Raw genomic sequence first — 13,354 nt, 5'->3', positions numbered from 1 at the left:
AATGGAAGGGGACATGCACCCCTTCTGAGAGGTGGTCGTGGGCCTCGTCATAGAGGAGGGCTTAGGCCTCACCAGAGAGGCAGCCATGGGCCTCATTTGAGAGGTGTTGGGGGAACGTGGTAGAGGACAAGGCCACGGACCAGACAGCGGCAGCAACAGCAAATAGTGTCCAGTGAAATCCGAGAAATAGTTGTAGAACATGTTGTAAATCATGGCATGACCATGACTGAGGCAGCTACAATGATTCAATCAAACCTCAGAATCAACTCAGGATCAACTGTGGCCTCAATCATCAGAAATGTCCGTACTGAGAAGCGGCAAGTCTTCAGCATGCACTAAACATTAGGCTACTCTCAATTGTCAAATGACTGTATACTGCATACCAATGTGTAGCACAGAGTATAGTGTGCCTTTTGAAAGAAATGCAGACAGAGTGAAGCAGCTGATGACTGAGTATGTTCAGGTATGTTCAGTTTCAAGATGCCTCTTGTGAAAAATGGTTGTGAGAACCTGAACCTGAACACAGGGCTGATGGAAATTTAGAAGTACAGTAATCAATCCTTTGTTTTGCTTTTTACACTAAGCCAGGTGAGGAACACTGCAGTTGACATTTTACTGTAGTTTTGTTCGTTTTTGTAGCTAATTATTGTTGCATGGATTCAAAGAAACCTATGGTGTGATTTGATTGTATTGCATCAATACATTTCAGATTTTGTTCAATGATTCCACTGTGTCTGTAGTATTCTCTCTACTAGTCCTTTTACAGTGATGTATTTATGTGTAGTACCATAATGAAACATGTATCACATATTTTGTACTACAATATTTAATGATTGTACGAACAACTACACAGTGAAACTATCGGTATCTTCTGTGTTACTATGTTACTATGGTATTTCATGATAAATGAGTTATTTGAACCAACAAGTCTGCAAGTGCTAGGTTTCTTTAAAGATATGAATGCACAATGCAATGTTTTGAACATTGGACAGCCTGTGTTACAAGTGATGACCGTTTTGAGTTTTGTGTCTAGTTTTGAAAAATGACATCAAGGTTCTGAAATGAGTGACAAAGTGATTGTAAAAAACTGTATATTCATCCTATTTAATGTGCTCTTTTAAAATGTACTTTTCTTTTTTATGTTGCCATTTCTGTTCTACCAATGTTTCAGTTGTTAGCCAAAGATTGACAGAGTACATCTCATACACACAGGCCAGACAGCAAAGATTTCTTTTTGAAATTCAATTACAAATGCTGCATGAACTCATCAATACGATTAGAGCTCCTGAAAGCAATATAACTAACTCACTCTACAGCATCTCATTAGCAGTGAAAAGAAACCAAGAAAGTTGGGACAGTCGACTGTTTACCACTATGTAACATCACCTTTTCTTTTAATAACACTTATTAAGCACTTGGGCACTGAAGACACCACTTGGTTAAGTTTAGCAAGCGGGATTTTCCCCCATTCATCCATTATGCATTTCCTCAGCTGCGCAACTGCACAGGGCCTTCGTTGTCTTAATTTGCACTTCATAGTGCGCCACACATTCTCAATTCGGAGACAGGTCAGGACTGCAGGCAGGCCATGCTAGCACCCGCACTCTCTGCCTATGCAACCATGCGCTTGAAATCTGGGCAGAATGTGGTTTGGCGTTATCCTGCTGAAAAATGCAGGTACGTCCCTGGAAAAGACGATGTCTGGATGGCAGCATATGTTGCTCCAAAATGTGTACATCTCTTTCTGCAAAAATGGTGCCCTCACAGATGTGCGAGTTACATGACAGACACTCATACACACTGTCACACCCATACACACACAAACACACACTTTCACAGACAGACAGACACACGCACACACACACACACACACACACACACACTTTCACAGACAGACAGACAGACACACACACTTTCACACACAATCACTTTCACAGACAGACACACACACACACTTTCACACAGAGACAGACACACACACACTTACATACATACATACATACATACATACAGTGAGGGAAAAAAGTATTTGATCCCCTGCTGATTTTGTACATTTGCCCACTGACAAAGAAATGATCAGTCTATAATTTTAATGGTAGGTGTATTTTAGCAGTGAGAGACAGAATAACAACAAGAAAATCCAGAAAAACGCATTTCAAAAAAGTTATAAATTGATTTGCATGTTAATGAGGGAAATAAGTATTTGATCCCCTATCAATCAGCAAGATTTCTGGCTCCCAGGTGTCTTTCATACAGGTAACGAGCTGAGATTAGGAGCACTCTCTTAAAGGGAGTGCTCCTAATCTCAGCTCGTTACCTGTATAAAAGACACCTGTCCACAGAAGCAATCAATCAATCAGATTCCAAACTCTCCACCATGGCCAAAGAGCTGTCCAAGGATGTCAGGGACAAGATTGTAGACCTACACAAGGCTGGAATGGGCTACAAGACCATCACCAAGCAGCTTGGTGAGAGGGTGACAACAGTTGGTGCGATTATTCGCAAATGGAAGAAACACAAAATAACTGTCAGTCTCCCTCAGTCTGGGGCTCCATGCAAGATCTCACCTCGTGGAGTTTCAATGATCATGAGAACGGTGAGGAATCAGCCCAGAACTACATGGGAGGATCTTGTTAATGATCTCAAGGTAGCTGGGACCATAGTCACCAAGAAAACAATTGGTAACACACTATGCCGTGAAGGACTGAAATCCTGCAGCGCCCGCAAGGTCCCCCTGCTCAAGAAAGCACATGTACAGACCCGTCTGAAGTTTGCCAATGAACATCTGAATGATTCAGAGGAGAACTGGGTGAAAGTGGTCTCAGATGAGACCAAAATCAAGCTCTTTGCCATCAACTCAACTCGCCGTGTTTGGAGGAGGAGGAATGACCCCAAGAACACCATTCCCACCATCAAACATGGAGGTGGAAACATTATGCTTTGGGGCTGTTTTTCTGCTAAGGGGACAGGACAACTGCACCGCATCAAAGGGACGATGGACGGGGCCATGTACCGTCAAATCATGGGTGAGAACCTCCTTCCCTAAGCCAGGGCATTGAAAATGGGTCAAATACTTATTTCCCTCATTAACATGCAAATCAATTTATAACTTTTTTGAAATGCATTTTTCTGGATTTTCTTGTTGTTATTCTGTCTCTCACTGCTAAAATACACCTACCATTAAAATTATAGACTGATCATTTCTTTGTCAGTGGGCAAACGTACAAAATCAGCAGGGGATCAATTACTTTTTTCCCCCACTGTACATACATATATATGGAAAAGAAACATTACAAGTATAAATCACAATAAGATGTAATAAGGTACAGATAAACAAAGTGTAATAAAATGTGATCTGTTTGAAAATGCAGGGACGTCACTGGAAAAGATGATGTCTGGATGGCAGCATATGTTGCTCCAAAATGTGTACATCTCTTCTGCAAAAATGGTGCCCTCACAGATGTGCGAGTTACATGACAGACAGACAGACAGACACTCACACACACTGTCACACCCACACACACACTTTCACAGAGAGACATATACACACACACACACACACACACACACACACACACACACACACTTTCACACAGAGACAGGCACACACGTACAGACACACACACTAACTTTCACACAGAGACAGACACAAACACACACACACACACACACATACATACATACATATGGAAAAGAAACAATACTTTTATAAATCACAATAAGATGTAATAAAGTACAGAAAAACTAAATGTAAGAAAATGTGATCTTTAATACACACAAATATGTATGGCTGGTCGGATGCGTCTTGGACTCGGGTTCCTCTTCATTACGTATAACGCTTTTGCCTTTTGCTAAAGGTTTCCGTGGAGGGGATCGTGGGTGAGTTTGTACCATTCTTGGGGGGCTCTGCCTTGTTGGGGCGGAGCTGTGATCCAGGTGAACAGCAGATCGGGCATAGGTGGTCATGTGGGCAGAGGAGTAGGAAGGCCGGTCAAGCAAATAAGCTTGCTAAGGTACGCAGCAGCAGCAAGCAGCCCCCCCATCCAGCCAGCCAGCCAGTCTGGCTGGCAGTGACTGAGTGGTTGACGGACGGCAAGCAACGGAATGTACGTGCTCTGTGATGTCATAGCAGTCAGCTGAGAGAGGCTCGTGATGTCATCGCTGAGCTGGCTGGCTGGCTGGCTCAGTGTGTGTGTGTGTCTGTGTCTGTCTGTTTTTCTGTTTGTCAGTCTGTCTGTCTGTCTCTCTCTCTCTCTCTCTCTCTCTCTCTCTCTCTCTCTCTCTCCCTCTCAATTCAATTCATTTGTATTGTCAAAGCAATTGGACATACATACATACATACATACATATATGTAGCGTAAGGTACACTTATACATTTCAATTAAAGAAGTGAATTCATAGTATCACCTTATCACGAATCCTGGAGTCTTGTAGAACTCAATTTCTGTAATAATTGGACGCAGACACCAATTCCAAAGATATAAATTGTCAAATTTATTTAAAAACAAAGACTAAATGTAGCACTACACTAATTATACAAAAGGGAAAAACTAATTAAAATTCAACTCTAGATCAACAAATCAAAGACAAATCACTTCCGTGACCAAATCAAAGACCATGGGATCCCATAGGATAACACACAAATCGTTAAACAAAAAAGGTTATAAACACATTGACTACAATACCGGTTAGTAATTCTAGGAATCACTAAGAAACAGTTGAAAGTGCTAAATTGCAGTTTCAGAAGATGAAAAAAAACTGTAACTGATGGGATATGTAGTACTTTATACTCGAGTGGTCTATGCGATTACACCCTGTTGGTGTTATTAAGAACGCCAAGTACCAGAATGCAGAGCGGGACTGTTTTTTGTGCCGTGACTTGTCGGGGGAAAAAGGCGCAGAAAAAACGGACGAGAAGGTGAAGGTAGTATGGCGGTGATGCACGCGTTGGTGAAGTGGGAAAGCGGGGTCGACAAAGACTCTTACAGCGTGATTCCCACTGCTTGCTTTCGCAATTTTGATTTATTCAGCATTGCTGATGATGACAAAGAGACGACTCGAAACTTCAGAGCAGAGTGGAGAGACACGAACAAACCTCCAAAAGGTGGATGGCCTGTCCATGAAGCGCAGATCATTATGACTGGTAACAATGTTTATTTAAAAAAAAAACATTAAAGTCTTTACATGCTATTTGATATATACAATCACAGTATATTTGAAATGAATGTTTAAGTTATTAATGTGTTGTACTTCTAACATACTCTTATAACATGGTAGGTGGTGGTGAGGGCGCTAAAACTCGTCATACTTGACTGGCATTTGTAAGAACGATTTATTGTGTGTTGTGCTATACAATAAAATCCCCCAAATCACAAAATAAATTAAACCAGATATAATTTAACTTCAGTTTTGATTCAGTGTTGGCTGTTCATCTTAATTTGTATGGTCAAAGCACAGTATTTTTATGACAAATAAATATAATCCCCAAATATCTGTGGACATAATGCAGGGTTTTATTTATTTTATTTTTATTTTAGGAAAAGAAGGCGAACTAAGAAGAAAACTTAATGACCTAACAAAAATGCCCTGTCCTAAAATGAAGAGAGTACCTAAACCAAACAAAAAACTTCAAATTTCAGATGATAGTGACCTTGATGAACCACAGTTACCGGTGAGATAATTACTGCAAATATTAAATAAATGTATTGCAGGATTGTTTTTTTTTAATCATATTCATATATATATATATTTTCATTTTAAACTCTTTTCCTCTCTGAATACAGCACAAAATAAGAAAGAAAACCGATGGAGCTTCAAGAATTAGATCCCGTCATATTCTACAGACATTTAAAGAGTCCAGTGAAGTTGAGCTACAGCAAAAAGTTAAGCAGCTCGAAAAGGAAAACACAAGACTTAAAAATGAAAACCAATGTCTTCGAAACCGTATGGTTGATGGTAAGTTTTTTTTATTTATAGCAAATAATTCCTTACCTTGATAAATGTTATTCTTCAGTAATTTAGATTCCAGAGTAATGTATTATAGTTGATCATACTGAAGTAATCTAGAACCACAATACAGACTCTTAATGTGCACTGTCTAATAGTTTAATAATACTGATTATTAAATAAAGTTTTTCAACATAACTTCATAATCCTACATTAATGACTATATGCATTACATTAGACCTGGAAATTCTTGTATTTTATCTTTTTTATTTTTTTTGTAGCTAATGTTAATGACCCACAAAAAGGTCAGTTTGCCAATAACATAGAGCAAGTCTCTCAAGTATAATTGCAGGCATTGATGGTTTTGTTTTCACTTTGTATTAAATATATTACTAGAAATGATTATCATTTAATACTAAGGTTTTTTTCTCCAGAGATTCCAGACCTTTTGGACAATCTGAAAAAAATTGTAACAAAAGCCACATTTATCAGCAATGAAGACAAAAGTGTGTCACCATCAAGTGGTTCTGACAGCCCCACAGCAAATTGTTCTGAATCTGACAAAGAATCACCAAAACAGGTATAACACTCTTGGTCTACAATATTACAAAGACAAGGTAAAAATATATATATTGAAAACAAATATTGGTTGTAAACAATCTAATGATGCTACATTATCAGTTATATTCATAGTTATAGTTGATAATAAGAATGTAATTGAATTATGGGTGTCACAGATTCACTGACTTTATTATGTCTGTAAATTAATAAACTTAGAATTTAGACATACTGTGGTCTTTAATAACACATTTCTGTAACAAAATCACAGCCTTACTGATAATGTATTCCACTTAACATAATATAAGAATAGTTTGGGGATAAACTTGTTTTTTATTTACCATTGTCTTTTAGGTGGAAAAGTTCCCAGGCACTGGAGTTTACATTGACAAACTGTCCTGGATCCTTGCAGAGAGGTGCAGCACGAATACGTCATATGCAAGAACCCTGACGGTTGCTGTCTTTGACTTTCCAACATTACTAAAGAGCAATCTTCGTGGTGGTGGCAGCAAGAGAGATCCAACTTCGGAGACATTAAGATCCTCATTGATGTTATTGAGGATCATATACAGCTGCCTTCGGAAGGACACGACGTGTTTCAGTTGCGGGGCTTTGCAGCCCAGCGGGACCCTCTTAATGCCGGACATCAGCTGCCCGAGCCGGTGCGGATGAACGGAGGGACGTTAGACAGCGTTACCTTCCGGGCAGGAGCAGCGAGCGGCAACACCGGGGTGAAAGTGTCGTCTAACACTGTGCCATTAGCCACTAGCTGATTGAGCAGATCAGTGGTTTTTAAGAAGATAACAATGGCAGCAGACTTGATATTTTCACACCCTGCTACCTCCCCAACCGCTAACACACACTGCTCTAGGGGGCAGAACTGCACCGGAGCGATCTTGACTCCATGGCGTCGGGTCAGTTTTTCAAAAGACGCATTCAGGGGGTCCGACCCCCCGACCCGGGAAGAACTACCGGTACTCCCCCCTCCCCTCCCCTGTTCCCCCACAATAAGAAAAGCACTGAAAACAGAAGACAAAATAAACAAACTGAAAAAAGTAAAGCAACAAAAAAACGCAGCCAAAGGACAGAGCTCTCAGCAGCACTCCCGCTCACTGCAGACCCCTCCCACACACTCCCAGCTGAGAGAGAGAGAGAGAGAGAGAGAGAGAGAGTTAGTGTCTGTCTGTCTCTCTCTCTCTGTAGATGCATCATAGGGAACATATGTAACAATCTCTCTTTTTGTTTACCAAAAATGAGAATGAACGTATTTCAAGTGGGTGTTGCCTTGGTTGGAAACGTTTTAAGATTATTTATGAAGTGTAAAGTGGATTTGTCTCAGTTCTCCGTAGTTTTCAATGTATGTGCCATTCAGTAGCGTTCATGTTACAGATGTGCCCTATGCAGTGGTAGGGTCAATAAAATGTCAGTAAAACTTTATTTTAGCAATTATGGAGGGGAAGAACTGCAAATAGCGGGTCCCCACTAATTATCTAACTTACCAACAACGTTTCAAATTAGGTCTTGCGAAGCTGCCAAATAATGCTGTATAATCGTATGTGTCTTCATACACCGGCTGCTATAGTCTGATAGCTTTGATTATATATATATATATATTTTTTTTTTTTGTCTCGTGAACCACAAATGCTATTTGCTTGATTTTTACAGAGTATGTTATAAATACCATTGTTATGAAGCCTGACAAATTGTATGCTGTAATTATGAATATTTTCAAATCATTTGTTTGTTTTTCCTAACATGTTACAAATGTTCCCTATGTGAAAGATGCATTATATCTTAATAACGTCTAAACAATTAAAGATATACAGATTATTATTTTCGGTAAAGTTATAACACATTGCTATTAACTATGTGTGTCAGTAAAAGTTAAAAAAATCCTAATAATTTTTTATTGATCCTGCAAAATAGGTGTTTAGGGAACATTTGTAACATTAGGGTTACGATTTGCCATAGACGCGGAATGAGTTTGATTGTGATGTTAAATGGGGTTTAAAGACGCAGTCGCCTCGGTGCTGATTACTATTGCTGTGTTTCTCCACTTCTACTCCATGCTTGGGAACGCCCACATCCAGTGACGTCAAAACCGGTGGAAAAGCGGGCCGGTTCAAAAAAGATCAGCTGGATCCCAGGCCGAGCAGCAGCTCCGGCTCCAGCACCGGCACCATGTCGCTGGAAAAGCGCTAAGTGAGCTCACAGTGAGCTCAGTGTAATGTCTGCTCTGGTGAGCTCACAGTGTGACCTAGTCGTGAGTTCACGTCTTCACTGGGTAGTCCTTGACAACTTAATTGACTTAATTCTTGGGCTTAATTGGTCAAAATGACCATTGGTTGAAGGTACTCAGGGACTGATGTGTAGAGAGACTTATTAAACCTGCAGGATTGTGGTTTTCCCAGAACAGAATTAACCAGTGTAGCGTTATGTTGGGTGTATTCTGATAAGAGCATTTTAGCTCTGAGCTGAAGCACTGATCTAAAGAAGACCTCTCCCCCCCAAATTTATCAGATTTCCTTAACTCATCAGCATGTGAACTGGTTTACATCAAAGTGACAGTCTTGGGAGGATGGCACCGAGAATGGGCCAAATAGCTTGGAATCCCTGCTGTGAGATGTCTGGGGAAGGGGGCCTGTAGGAAATAAAAACTCTTTGAAATGGACGAGAGCCGAAATCCCGACACAGAGCTACGAACCCGTGCCAACCGGCATTTCCAAAAGATGGCATGGATTGACATCAGTCATAAATCAAGCCCCCCTCCAATAGGACACTGGGGGCTGAAACCGAAATCCAATCTCACAAACTAAAGAACCAATCACCTATTGATCTGACAGGGCTATAAAGGATATCGCACGGCATCTCTATCTCTCTCTCACCTAAACCAGTAACTCGCTGCCACAGCTCAACTTGTATCTCTGTTGCCAGAACCGGAACCAGAAACCAACTAAGTCTTTGCCAGCAACAGAAGGGTTAAACTGGGAGAAGGAGATTGAGCCGTAGGAAGAATTCTTTTAAAGGACTTTATTAAATAAAGAACTTTACAGACTGCACATGCCCACCTGTGCCCAGCCATCCAGCTGGACAATTGACTAAGTCGACTGAATACGAAAGTCATTTAAATAGCTATTTGAGTCTTAAGAAACTTGACCCTTGGAACGAACAGGGCCCTGCTTTCCTCAAAGACTTTGTCTTCAAGTTTGTGGTTAAAATACTTAATTTAATCCCTGTATTGTATGGAATAATAATAACAACTGTAAAACATAAGAGAAGGGCCTAATAATAAACACAATACACAATAGACTAGAACCCTTAGAATATAATAATACGAACATCTTCATGATTAGTATGATTGTACTTTGGATAATATATTAATGCAAGTTGATAACATATTTTACAGAAAATGGGTTTTAGGAATTGTGACCAAAAAACTAAAATAATTGCTTCAGGGACCACTGCTCCTTTTATCAAGACCAATGTATAGCCCACTTTTCTTTTAAATTATGTTTAAAACAAAATTGAAGAAGCAGTGGTTAGTTCTGAATCAAACATATTGACCCCCTCACTCAATCTGTAAGTCCTGCAGCAAACATTGGAATATGCATAGATATTTGCACAGACTGGTATAAATGTCCCTTATAACTAACCAAATGCCATTTTTGTTGTTTGAAAAGTGCCCAACATCTTACCAGTATGTCCTTTTAGTATGTCACAAAGGTTCCCTAAGGCACAGAAACTTAGAATACAGAGCAAACACAAGTTTCAACCATTGAAATACTTACTAATTTGATTGTTTCACGGACATCAATATCTGGACAATCATAAATATCAAGACTGGCCGTTTCTGGTGCACCTCCAAGCAGCACATGGATCATTGCAGGACTTCCGATATGGAGGGAATTAAGTGGTCAGGTTCTCCTTCAAATAACAATGTTTTATCAGTGATTCCTGAGGAGGGAGGAAATCAAATAAGAATACACATCAAATCACATATATATATATACAGTGAGGGAAAAAAGTATTTGATCCCCTGCTGATTTAGTATGTTTGCCCACTCACAAAGAAATGATCAGTCTATAATTGTAATGGTAGGTGTATTTTAACAGTGAGAGACAGAATAACAACAAAAAAATCAAGAAAAACGCAAAATTTCAAAAAAGTTATACATTGATTTGCATGTTAATGAGGGAAATAAGTATTTGACCCCTTCGACTTAGTACTTGGTGGCAAAACCCTTGTTGGCAATCACAGAGGTCAGACGTTTCTTGTAGTTGGCCACCAGGTTTGCACACATCTCAGGAGGGATTTTGTCCCACTCCTCTTTGCACATCCTCTCCAAGTCATTAAGGTTTCGAGGCTGACGTTTGGCAACTCGAACCTTCAGCTCCCTCCACAGATTTTCTATGGGATTAAGGTCTGGAGACTGGCTAGACCACTCCAGGACCTTAATGTGCTTCTTCTTGAGCCACTCCTTTGTTGCCTTGGTTGTGTGTTTTGGGTCATTGTCATGCTGGAATACCCATCCATGACCCATTTTCAATGCCCTGGCTGAGGGAAGGAGGTTCTCACCCAAGATTTGACGCTACATGGCCCCGTCAATCGTTCCTTTGATGTGGTGCAGTTGTCCTGTCCCCTTAGCAGAAAAACACCCCCAAAGCATAATGTTTCCACCTCCATGTTTGACGGTGGGGATGGTGTTCTTGGGGTCATAGGCAGCATTCCTCCTCCTCCAAACACGGCGAGTTGAGTTGATGCCAAAGAGCTCGATTTTGATCTCATCTGACCACAACACTTTCACCCAGTTCTCCTCTGAATCATTCAGATGTTCATTGGCAAACTTCAGACGGGCCTCTACATGTGCTTTCTTGAGCAGGGGGACCTTGCAGGCGCTGCAGGATTTCAGTCCTTCACTGCGTAGTGTTACTAATTGTTTTCTTGGTGACTATGGTCCCAGCTGCCTTGAGATCATTAACAAGATCCTCCCGTGTAGTTCTGGGCTGATTCCTCACCGTTCTCATGATCACTGAAACTCCACGAGGTGAGATCTTGCATGGAGCTCCAGACCGAGGGAGACTGACAGTTATTTTGTGTTTCTTCCATTTGCGAATAATCGCACCAACTGTTGTCACCTTCTCACCAAGCTGCTTGGTGATGGTCTTGTAGCCCATTCCAGCCTTGTGTAGGTCTACAATCTTGTCCCTGACACCCTTGGACAGCTCTTTGGCCATGGTGGAGAGTTTGGCATCTGATTGATTGATTGCTTCTGTGGACAGGTGTCTTTTATACAGGTAATGAGCTGAGATTAGGAGCACTCTCTTAAAGGGAGTGCTCCTAATCTCAGCTCGTTACCTGTATAAAAGGGGACAATATTAGGTATAGATATCCTTAGAGAAGCCGGCGCACTAGTGGATGCTAATAATAATTGCATAATATGGACCAATACACACGGGAATAAAAAGAATACACAAAGATACGCAACAAATTGTGCTAGTATCTCACTCACACCGTCAACACCTCATATATGGCCAGACACACCACTTGGACACGTATGTCAGGAATTTCCTGATGTTTGGGCAACACATAAACTAGATTGTGGTCTGGCACAAATTGAACCTATAGTAATCCCAGGTCCAGTACACAAAGCACATAAACAGTATCCTATTAAACCAGAAGCTTTTACAGCAGTTCAGACAATTATTCAAACATTGCAAAATGAAGGAATAATACGCGAAACGCATTCAACCACTAATTCTCCAATCTGGCCAGTGGCAAAACCAGACGGCTCATGGTGACTCACAATTGATTACACACAATTGAATAAAGTTACACCCCGGTTACACCCGATTGTAGCCAATCCCAACACTATATTAAATGATTTGAAACCTGAACACTCTATTTTTACCGTCCTGGATATTAGCAATGGATTTTGGAGCCTGCCACTCCACTCTGATTCCCAAGATAAATTTGCGTTTACTGTATGTGACAAACAGTACACATGGACTTGAGTGCCACAGGGATTTCACAACAGTCCGACACTCTTTCACCAGGCAATGGCCAAGACCTTAGAAGGAATGGATCTGACACCCTGGAATAGTTTAATCATCCAGTACGTGGATGATCTTTTGATTGCGTCTCCTGATGAGTCCTCGGTGTCTTACAAAAGGCAGGATTTAAAGCAAGCCCTAAGAAAGCACAAATAGGCTTAATTAAGGTTCAATATCTCGGACACAACATTTCACAAGGACAAAAATCTATGACGCATAATAGGCAAGAAGCCATTCTAAATATGCCAAAACCACATAATGTTAGGGCTGTGCGTAAAGTTATGGGGCTCCTTAATGATTGCCGCACTTTCATCCCTAATTTCACACAAGCCACAGGTCCGATACAGGCGTTAATCAAAGGGAGCCCGGCTCCCTTGGACCCCATAGACTGGGGAAATGAACAGGAAATAGCCTATCGTGTAATAAAACAGGCTCTCAGCAATGCCCCCGCCCTCGGGTTACCAGATCATACTAAACCATTTCACCTCTACTGTTCCCAAGATGGGATCTATTATACAGCAGTTCCGACACGTCCCGTCGCCTATTACTCCACAAAGCAACCTACGGTAGCAGCAGGCATGCATCGCTGTATGGCAGCAGTAGACTGCGCCTCTTGGGCAGTGCAGGCATGCGATTCGTTTGTAATGAACACACAGTTGATTCTGCACACAGGACACACGTTAGTTGAATTATTACACACCGGCAAATTGCGTTCAGTCTCCGATAGTAGACGAGCTAGATGGGAAGCTGTTTTGCTCCCCAGAGATAAATCCATACAAATAATAAAAGACACACGAGTA

At 40.9% G+C, this 13,354-nt stretch overlaps 1 non-coding gene across 1 annotated transcript; it reads left to right on the top strand.

Annotated features, from left to right (window-relative positions):
- The first annotated feature begins 3,807 nt into the window (after positions 1–3,807).
- Positions 3,808–3,922, top strand: LOC136729875 (U5 spliceosomal RNA). Its single transcript, XR_010809137.1, has one exon. It is a non-coding gene; the product is annotated as a U5 spliceosomal RNA (small nuclear RNA).
- The last annotated feature ends 9,432 nt before the right edge of the window (positions 3,923–13,354 follow it).

The sequence above is a fragment of the Amia ocellicauda genome, unplaced genomic scaffold, assembly GCF_036373705.1.
Source record: "Amia ocellicauda isolate fAmiCal2 unplaced genomic scaffold, fAmiCal2.hap1 HAP1_SCAFFOLD_31, whole genome shotgun sequence".
NCBI classification, from domain to species: Eukaryota; Metazoa; Chordata; class Actinopteri; order Amiiformes; family Amiidae; genus Amia; species Amia ocellicauda.
Note: the sequence above shows the minus strand (reverse complement) of the source record. Positions and strands in the feature narration are given on the sequence as shown.